Genomic DNA, 10,650 nt, shown 5'->3' with positions numbered 1-10,650 from the left:
GTAGCCCATTGACTGTGTGTGTGTGTGTGTGTGTGTGTGTGTGTGTGTGTGTGTGTGTGTGTGTGTGTGTGTGTGTGTGTGTGTGTGTGTGTGTGTGTGTGTGTGTGTGTTGGGTCAGTTGATATATATGCTTTAAAGCTGTCTGTGTTGACTCTGTCCATAGGCCACCTATAACCTCTGGTGTATCAGCTGATTGGACTTCTCTAATGTGGACTCTGTGTGTGATTCTGAGCGTAAAGACGCAGGCATGGAGGGACTCGATGACAGAAAATCAACAATTCAAAGTGGGTCATTAATTGGAAAAATATAAACGTGCTTCATCTTAAATATTTTGACACCTTCCAGCAAACTTCATCTAAGTTCAGTTCATATCAGTGAAATAATAGGCCTCAAAGCCAAACCTTTGTTTTCCACATTTTTTTATTTTTTAAAGTATTTTCTATATGCCTCCCGTAAACATGCATTCACATTCATCTAAATGTGAACTGGAAATCATGAGGGGAAAGTAGCCAGCGTTCAACAGCAACAACAACATAATCATGGGATAACACTGTAATTAATATTTGGTTGTTACAAATCCGCGTCCCCTTTGAGTATTCACTTGTAATCCTTTGTGGTTTCCGGTTACAGATATGGGCAACAAATCAATAGATATGAGCAGTGAAAAAATGTTCCCTCTATTTACAGGATTTTCATGGGAATAAGTGAGCCCATAATGGTTCAACGTTATCTAAGTCGTTCATCAGTCCAGCACACAAACACAAAAGGCCGGGAGAGGAGTGTGATCCCCTGGGTCTGGCGCCCTGAGCGGCCCGCCACTGTGAAAGTCTCATATCTCAGCTCTCTAATGACTCGGTTTGATGTCTCTCCATTTATCAGTGAGCCCGCTTCACATCACTGCGGCTGACACACAAGTCGAGGTCTCTCCCTTGTGCCATGAACTGCGCCTTTTGTTGTTAATAGACCTAAATCCTCTTTAAGACGCAAATCTGCGCTCCCTGTCGTGTGCCTCGATATCATCCCACAATAAAGTGGCGTTTACAAAAGGCGCACGTGTGTGAAACGAAATAATCCACAAACGGGGGCTTCTAAAGAATGGAATTAAAGGAAATATCTAACTTTTATGCGCGGCATCTGCACGTGCAAGCCAACTTTGGGGTGTAAAAAAGAAATAGTTTTTCTTCATTTGTTCCAATGGTCATTTTAATGCGTAATTTAGGAGGTGTCAGTGTTGGGCATGAGAACATACAGAGAGAGAAAAAAAAACGCATTCAGATATTCTCATCCAATGGACATAAACGTACTGTTAACCAGCACAAATGTAACTGCATTTATTGTTAGGGTAAAACAGAAAACATTTTTAAGTGTTTTGTTTTGATCGGTGTAGTCAACGCTAAGGCTCATTTACAATGCTTCAGTGCAAGAAAATATTCATCCAGAATAATAAAGGAAAACATATTGCCAGAAGGCCTATAGGCAGCGCGTGTCTAATACCAATGATGAACATAGCGCTCAATTAAAATAACACAACATATACCAAAAAAAAAAAAAAAAAAAAGGCTACATCAAATTTTGGTATTTTATCACATTACATGTGATTTTGTTTTTCAGTTCAGTTGCAGAACACAAGCAGTAACGCAAGGTTTCCCAGTGCCATTTTTCCCCCAAACATTTCCAAAGGATTGCATGTAATCTCACAGACTTGAGGCATGCGGTGTCCAATCAGCAGCAGCCTGGAGGAATATCAGAAGAAATCCAGGAGGGATGCTCTTTACGCACCGACGCTGGTGTCGCTATGGTTTAGTGGCCAAAAAAACTCTTAAAGGGGCCTCAATCATATTTTCACTTGCCGTTCATTCCCCTCGATCCCAGCACCCCGCCTTCCCCGCTGCACGTGCGCTCCCGAACAAAACAGGCGTGTTGTTTTTAATTATTCAGTTGTTTATTTATCATCAGCGTTATTGTTGTTGTTAGTGTGGCTGAGCACAGGACAGACGAGGGACACAGTGAGCGGGAAACGCATCATTACGCACATTTGAAAGCAATAATAACAATAATAGACAGTGTATTATTATTATTATTATTATTATTATTATTATTATTATTATTATTATTATTATTATTATTATTATTACAGCAGTAATGATGTAATATAATTCAGTTCCTATTATATTCAGGGTATATTTTATATAGTTCCACAGTGTCAAGAAATTGTAAATTCAATGATAAATCAGTGAGTATTTTTTAATGGCTAATTTTCTCATTTAAAAGACTACCTGCATTAATCACTGCTGATTATCAGCTTTGATCAATGTGGTGTATGTCTACTGAAATTGTAATATCACTTGAGCATGTTCATGTTTGTATCCATCGTAAAACAGCCGCTTCTGTCTAAGAGGTTCATTAAATTAATGGAACAAATAAAACAGATCATCATAAAAGCTTAACAGACTTATTCAGAAAAATACTGATTTATATGCCTTTTTTTCCACTTCATCAAATCTATGGGAAACACTATGCTAAGTAGAATTCAATACGGCTTCTTTACATTGAGCCACGCGTAAAATATCGTCCTTACTGAGCTGCGGGAGGTGACGAGCGCTGTTTTTTACCGTTCATAAACCTACTCATGGCCCGATCGTCCATTTACTGCTAATTAGGGAGCTGAGGAATTCCTTCTCTACCTGCTTGAGAAGGCTTTGGAACATTATCAAGACATCAGCAGACTTAAATGAGTCTGCGCCGGCTGGAGGAGAGCAGAGACACAGAGAGAGAGAGAGAGAGAGAGAGAGAGAGAGAGAGAGAGAGAGAGAGAGAGAGAGAGAGAGAGAGAGAGAGGAGGGAAGGAGGGAGGGAGGGTGAAGAGAGGGGGAGAGAGAGTGGGGGATATACTGTAGCAATGCAAAGCAATGAGCAAATTAGGATTGTGTAGCCCACATTGATCCTACATCAGATTCGCACTTTTGGGTAGCTCGTCAAATATTAGAAGTGAACCGTGTCAGCGCCCTGTGGCCTGTGTGGAGGTTTCGATCCCTCTGGTCCTGCTATTTAGAGATGAGGGGAAGGGACACAGAGGGAGGGCATGAGCTGCCACTGCCGTCCTCCCTCCAAACAAATGCCACAACACTGTTTCAACCTGTTCCCTCTGCCACTCCAATCCCACATGAGTGAAGCGAGGGATGATCTTAAATGTAGATCTCAGCTTCTGGAAATCTGCCAAGATTCTTCCCCCCCCCCTACTTATGAGTGGAGTCAATAACTAAATCATTTCATTACATAAAACCAAGCAGTAAAAAAGACTTTTTTTTTTTTTGCCCATTCTTATGTCTAACTAATTATGTATATGTGTACATGTGTCTGCACCATGCTTTAGTCAAATTCTAATATATGACAGATGTGATTGTCTAAATGTTATACTTGCCCCCAAGAGAGCTGAGTGAGTTTTGAAAATTGAACTTAAAAAGCAGCGACTGCACCTCTAGCTTCTAATGTAATTTCCATGACCATAAAGCGTCTTTTAGAGCCGCGCTTATCTCCAAATATCATCATCTCATGCTATAGGGATAGGGGAGCGACGATAAAGATGCAATAAGGTGGTACACGCAGAGATGCCGTACAGATGGTCCTGTGCAGAAACAGAAAATTGGATTGCTCCCCTGATAGATCAATTTCAACTTTTCCTGTGAGGAAAGAGGAGGATTTGAAACCTGCATTCATGTTAATGACAGTGATCGTGTGTTTGTTTATTAGACTCCTCTGGCTTGTCTGCGGGGTGCAGGGATCTCGTGGTTGCTACATTGTCTGGTGCCTTCATTTAGGTCCTTTTCCAGTGCTGCAGCGGTCCACGGAGACTACAGGCTGTTCTCTGTTCAAAAGCCTTGTCTACCATCTAAATGAGGCTTTCGGGGCAAAAAAAGAAAAGAAAAGAAAAGAAAGAAAGAAAAAAAATCCAACATGAAAATACCACAATGTGCTGAACATTAGCTCACACTCGACTGGGATGTTTTGGGAATATGTTGGTTCTCCTTTCTGGATTGTTATTTTTCCCTGTGCATTCTCTAAGTGCTATCTACCCACAGGGCAACGGGGCCTCTTGTTGAGAAAAAAAAGGCATGAAATTGACATTATATCCTTAAATGCAGTGCAGATTTGCAGGGAAAACACAGTAATCCACTGACAATGCTTGAAAATCAAACACATACTCCTCTCTCCTGCTCGCTTCTCAACAAGCTACAGTTTGCACTTCAGGTTAAATCCACTCATTAATTACTAGCATCTGCTTAAAATCATCTCCATTCATTTGTGCCAAAAAAGAGAGTATTCTCCTCAAGTCCCTCATAAGGCTGCTATTGTTGTTATGGTCAAATACTCCAGGGAAATGCAACAATTTATACAAATCAATAGTGTAGCAAATAATTCATGGCTGATCACATGGTGTTTTAGCTCCTTATTTGCAGTAGAAAACCATGTTTTGTTTGGCTCCCACAGGGCAACATGAAAGACCTGGGGAGAGGCGGGGAGAATCGGGAATGGAACTGAAGAGAGTGCATGAGGATAATGGGAGGACATTGATCATTTGGTGCACAAGAAGACAACTGAACCTGCGAGTCAAGGCTAACAAGATGTATCATTTATACATTATTTAGACGTGTCTGGGCTTCTCGTGTACATTTTGTTACATCAGGTTTGCATCATCATCTTTGGAGTTGTGCCGTGCCGTGACCTGAAACGATGAGGAGAAAAAGAAAATGCTACTTATGTAATTGTCTAATTTTTATTGTTCATCCACCAGCAGAGGAGAAGAAGAAATCTTACACAAAACAACAACCAGCGCAGCGCAACCGTCATTTTGATGCTGATTTCAGTTACATCCTTCAGTGTTGGCCATTTGAAATCGCTGCTGTGCATTGTGGGAGCAAATAAATCCCCATTTGGACAGTGTTAGTCAGTCACAGCTTGTAATAGAAATTAATTTTGTAAATGTGGAGATGGATCAAGTTCCCTCTTGGCAGGGGAACCATCCCACAGACATGTTAACAACGTCTTCAGAGACCAATGAGGCCCATTTACAATAAGTGTCTGTTTTAAGTCGCTTGCTTTGTGTGTATGTGCGAGTCTCACCACAGCAGGCTATAAGGGGTCCCTCTGGTGTCAGCCGGAGAACGGCCTTTTGAGGCAGACTGGCTTTTATGGAGTGATGCTACACTTTCTCAATCACAGAGAAAGAGAGAGAGACTGTCTTCTGTTCACGGTGCAGAGAGCGAGAGAGAGAGAGAGAGAGAGAGAGAGAGAGAGAGAGAGAGAGAGAAATAGGCTCTTTTACAGAGAGTGATTTACGCTGTGGTGTTGAGAAAAGAGGAGTCCTTGATAGATGACTTCATTAGATTTAATTAACAGAACCGAAGAAGAACACAGACAGCGGAGACGGAGGAGAGACAGAAGGGGAGAGAGTGGATTTGAGGGGGGATTGGGGGATAAAGAGAGGTGAAGAAAACACAGAAGAGGGGTCTACCCAGGAAAACAGAGAGGTAGAGCAGAGGCAGAGAGGGTGAATGGAGACCAGATGCCAGAGATTAGGATGAGGATGGCGATGCATGAAGAAGAGACTTGTTTTCATGTGCTGAGAGGTTAGTGTGCGATCAGACAGGAGCGCCTTCTGGAGCTGAGACTCTGAGGAAAGAGTCCCAGTAAAAGCAGCTCACCTGCCATATGAAGCTCAGTGTTCCGCTTAGGAAAGGATGCACCTACCTGTGCCATACCAACACACCCGCATGTATGTAAGACTGATCCAGCATGTGCCGCAGGCTGTGTCTGCTGGCTGAAGGCAAGCTTTGATGGGCCAAATCACTGCCTCTCTCCTATCAGACATGTCTATCATCTCATCCCTTTGACTCTCTCATCCCTCAAAGACACAGAGCCCAGAACTACAGTCAAACGCAAGTCCACTTTTTGTAGACCTCAAACCCAGTTTAATGTCTTTGGACACAACATTTAGACACAGAGGACGGGTATGAGTGGCAATATTTAAACGGTCACATACGTATATATACATACATACATACATACATACATACATACATACATACATACATACATACATACATACATACATACATACATACATACACATATACTGTATATATAGACAAGTTATTGCATAGTTAGGGGATAACAAAGTTCAGCATTGGAAGAAAGTGAGCAACCTCAGGGAAATGTGTTAGAGTCGAGGAGAGCTGAGATTTTGAAGGAATAAAAATTGCAGTTTTTTAGCAGAAGCAGTCAAAACATGTTGTGCATGTTGTTACAAAGCTAAGAGGCAGCCATCAGTGAAACGAGTGCAATGAAACTTTTGTCAAGTCATAAGATCATAATCAAGAAATGACATTTTCATGAGAAGATGCAGTCAAAACGTCATGCGTAAGTCATTACAAAGAGCCAGATGTCAGTTAAACGAGCGCAATGAGGCCTTTGTTAAGCCATGAGATCATAATTATGTCCTCTGACCAATCAGTAATGAGAATCATTAGCAGATCAGGCTGTAAAAGTGATCGGTATTCAGCTACATTCTAGATTACGTGTTTATCATGTTGTTTCTTATGTTCGTTAAGTAGGCAGTGGTATATGCCCTCTCCAGACAGTCATTATAGGCTGCCAGTTGATAGCTCAGTGAGCTGCTGTAGGCAGAGAGCACCTGTCACTTCTCATCCATCCATCTTTGTGTGCTTTAACTCAGGTCTGATGGAAGGATGAGGACCCTCAGTAGACCACAGCAACATCAGGAACAGCTGAGAGCAATAATTAATCTAATTCCCCCTCAATTCATTTGATGCACCTAATCTATAGGTGCAGGCAGCACAGATGTGATGCTGAAAAAGTGTCATATTTAATGTAGAGTATAACAAATTTGCATTGCGATTCCTGATCTTTTTTTTTTTTTTTTTAATTACATCACCTCTCTCAACCCTCCTTCCCTTCCTCCCATCCCCTCATCCATCCATCTCCGCTCAGATGGATTCGGGCACCAAACACGTGGTCACATGACATGAATGGGTAATCAGTAGGTATTAGTGTGTGTTAACAACCCCTAAGCTGAAAGATGATTCCCCTCTTGATATTAAAGAGATAACACAGCAGAGGAGCAAAAAGCAAATGGCTCTAAGCCTCCAGCTATGCTCCCCTCCAAAGTTGTTTTCCTGGAAAATTAGGCGATTGACTAATGGCGTAAATGCTGTTAATTACCGGCACCAGCACCCCAAACAGTCGTCTCTGCCTGTAACTAATAAGAAATCAATTAGCTAATGAATTGGTCATTAAGTGAAAAGCTAATCTTGGCCGAGGTATTTTTTAATGATTATTTTTTGCCTATGATCCTGGCTAATTGCCGTTGTCATACGGCGCTCTCAGCTTTCAGCATGCCTAATGAAGCTTCATTAGATCATAACTGGCACTCTTGGAAGATTCGCGGGCAAACCTGCTTCCCAATTATTTTTAATTGCCAGACATTCTGCACAAACAAGTGCTGCTGCACCTTGCCGAACAGGAGAGCTCAGGCTGGCTGTGCTGCGCTTCCTTCATGACTTCATTTGAAGCGATTAGAGCGTGGGGCAGGGTCGTCGCCGAGCTGCTGTTGTCTGCGGTGGATTTAAAGAGCCCATCAGCTCAAACTGCTGGGCTCATTGTTACGCTTCGTTCCTCACTTTGATTTGGACTGAGGAGAAAAGCTGCTGCTTCCAGCGTGGCTGATCCGGCTGCGTGTCGCCCATGTGCGCACACACATTGACGGACACATTGTGGACGCGTTACAGCACACGGAGACAAAGAGAGAATCGTGCATTTAACTGGCATTTCCGTGCAATTACAAAAACACAGACAGAGACAAACACACATATATAAACAGACACACACACTGTCTGCACACCTGTACATGTGTCAGCTGACAAAAACAAAGGAGAGAGAGCATCCCTCCCGGGCATGAATAATTAAGAAAAGACAAAAGAGCCTTGTTTTTTTTTCCTCCTGTATCTCCTTCTTTTGTGTGTCTAGTAAACCCCAGTGTAGTGTACTCTGAGTTCTCCACTAATAAGATGGAGGATCATTCTCTCCATGGTGCTCACACAACACATGTTTCCAATCTGACCCTGTACAAGTATCTCTCTCTAACGTGAAGAGGTTTGCGGTGAAAACAGAGCTGCTGAAACTCAGTTTATCCCGAATTTGCCACCAGGTCTTTTCCTCTCCCATTGTTCGAGATGACAAACACAAACAACGCAGCTCCAGTGGCACAGCAGTGAAACACTGTTTTATTCTGCTGCTACGAGCACGGAGACAAAAGAAATACATGCAGAATCGATTGCTTGTTCTTTGCGAGGCTCTGACTCGGTTTAGTCAGGCGGGGAGCTGCACAATGTTATTGCCACCTGTGCTTGTGAAGATTTGGTGATACGGAGTCTGCATTAATACAGCTATCAAGCAAATGCATATTTGTCTAATCACGATACAGCTTTTTTCCAAAACATTGCGCCTTTGAGAGAGCAGCCAATCTTTCCAAATTCCAGAGGCCTGATTTTGGAGCCAAGGCCTCTGATTTGCAGCCATGCCAAACACCTCTCCCCAGGTGCCTTGGTGGGCATGTGTGTCTGACTGCACATGTGCCTGTGACACACTGAAGAGAGGGCTGGGACTACTTCACTGGCACGCTCAAGTTTGACGGTGGATGAATGGCACTCCAGATGTCTATCAATATTTAGCAGTAAACATCCCAAGCAGGCGGGGAGACGTGGCAGCTGAGAACATGAGGTGGTGCAGCTATGAACTGTTGACTATCGGCTTAACCGGCTAAACTGGGAGGTCCCCCTGAAGCTTGCAGTGCCACAGCTGTGTGCACAGACGCTTTGCAGTCTCACATTTGTTGGAAGCAGGACACATTTTGTTAATGACTTTCATGGAAACTACACTGATTTCTTAAGAGCAGACGGTCTTAAATTCAAGGTCGCCCTGGATTTCATGTCTCCACACATGCAACAGTTGCATTTCCTGATAAGTTTATGCAAATCAATGTCCATCTTAAATCAAGACAGCTTGAAATGCTTCTGGTAATAAAAAAGTGAGGAGAAATTTGAAGAGAAAATTAAATAACTGCAGATTCTTGCGGTATGGAGTTTTTATCCCCAAATTTAATATTTTCTTTTTAATAATCAAATTTTTTTTAAAAACAGAAACCTTACAAATGCTTCAGTGACCAGTACTAAACCGACTCAATGCACAAGCTCCCAGAATTACAACCTGCATTTATGTCATCAACGTCCTAAAAGCTCATTCCCGCTTACTTGAAGCTACAATCAATAACTTTCATCATGTTTCAGCTACAGAAGAGATGTGAGAGCATCTAGTGTGTCATTTGTCAAGTTGTTTAGACATACTGTGACAATGTTCTTAATTAATCAGGTAATGTTAATGTTAATAATTTAATAAAGTGATGAAACTAGAAGAGTGCAGTCGACTGCAGATCTCTGTCAAGGCAACAGTCAAGATGGTGGCAAAAATAACAAAAACAGGGATTTATTCACCTCGTAACATGAATGAATCATAACATATTGGGTGTGGAATTACTCTGCAGATGCTCCAGTTCAAGATGACACAAAACTTGTCAGTTTTTCAGCATCAGCACCCAAAATGTGGCCTCCAACAGACTCAGAAATTGTGAATTACCGCACCCTCAAGCATACAGTCATAAATGTGTAATAAGATGATTGGTCCAGTATTATGGGAGATTAGCTGCGGATAGAAACAGATAGGCACGCACAGACACACAAGGCCACACGCTCAGTTAAAATCACATCGGCAGTGCCGACCAAACAGGTGGAATCCAACAAACCACATTGCTCAGCAGCAGAGTGGCCGTTTGTGGAGGTATGCAGGCAGTATATACCGATTTCAGCTCCACCTGATGACATTTGTTCTTTTTAAATGAACTAAATTGTGTCTTTCTGCCTCTATTTCTCCCTTACACCAACACACTTGGACTTGCACACACACACACACACACACACACACACACACACACACACACACACACACACAAATCACATTACAACACATCTAATTGAAGTTTATGACGCAGAGGAGAGCATATGCTCATTGAGCCAATTGAATCATTAGAAAAGCACACAGTAGGCAGAGGACCTGCCAGAACTGCAGCTGAGGAAAATATGTGAGGGCCCGGATCCCCTGTCCAAGACCGTTACCGAGACAGAGCATGTAAACATGTCAACAGACACATACTGATGCACACATTTCACATGCAGGATGACAGTCTTACTTTATGCAAATCCAACTTAAGCTGTGTGGTTGTAGCCAGGTCTGTGCCTTGATATCTGCCCACACCTCACTTCCCCCTCTTCCTGAGAGCCGGCTGAGCTCTGACATCCACACACGTCCACACATTCTGTCTGACATCAGGCCCTGTGGTGAGATGCTCCTTGACCGGCCTTGATCCACAGAGGAGGGAGTAAGTGGAGGGGAAGTAAGATAGACAGGAGCAAAGACAGCCTGTCAGAGTTAAAGGCAAACAGACATTAGGCTTTCCAGAGCTGCAGTTGCTCTCTCCGACTCTCCTCCGCTCCACACTTTATAAAATTTACATGACGCATC

This window comes from Chaetodon trifascialis, chromosome 12, assembly GCF_039877785.1.
Source record: "Chaetodon trifascialis isolate fChaTrf1 chromosome 12, fChaTrf1.hap1, whole genome shotgun sequence".
NCBI classification, from domain to species: domain Eukaryota; kingdom Metazoa; phylum Chordata; class Actinopteri; order Chaetodontiformes; family Chaetodontidae; genus Chaetodon; species Chaetodon trifascialis.
This window is presented reverse-complemented; position numbering follows the sequence as displayed.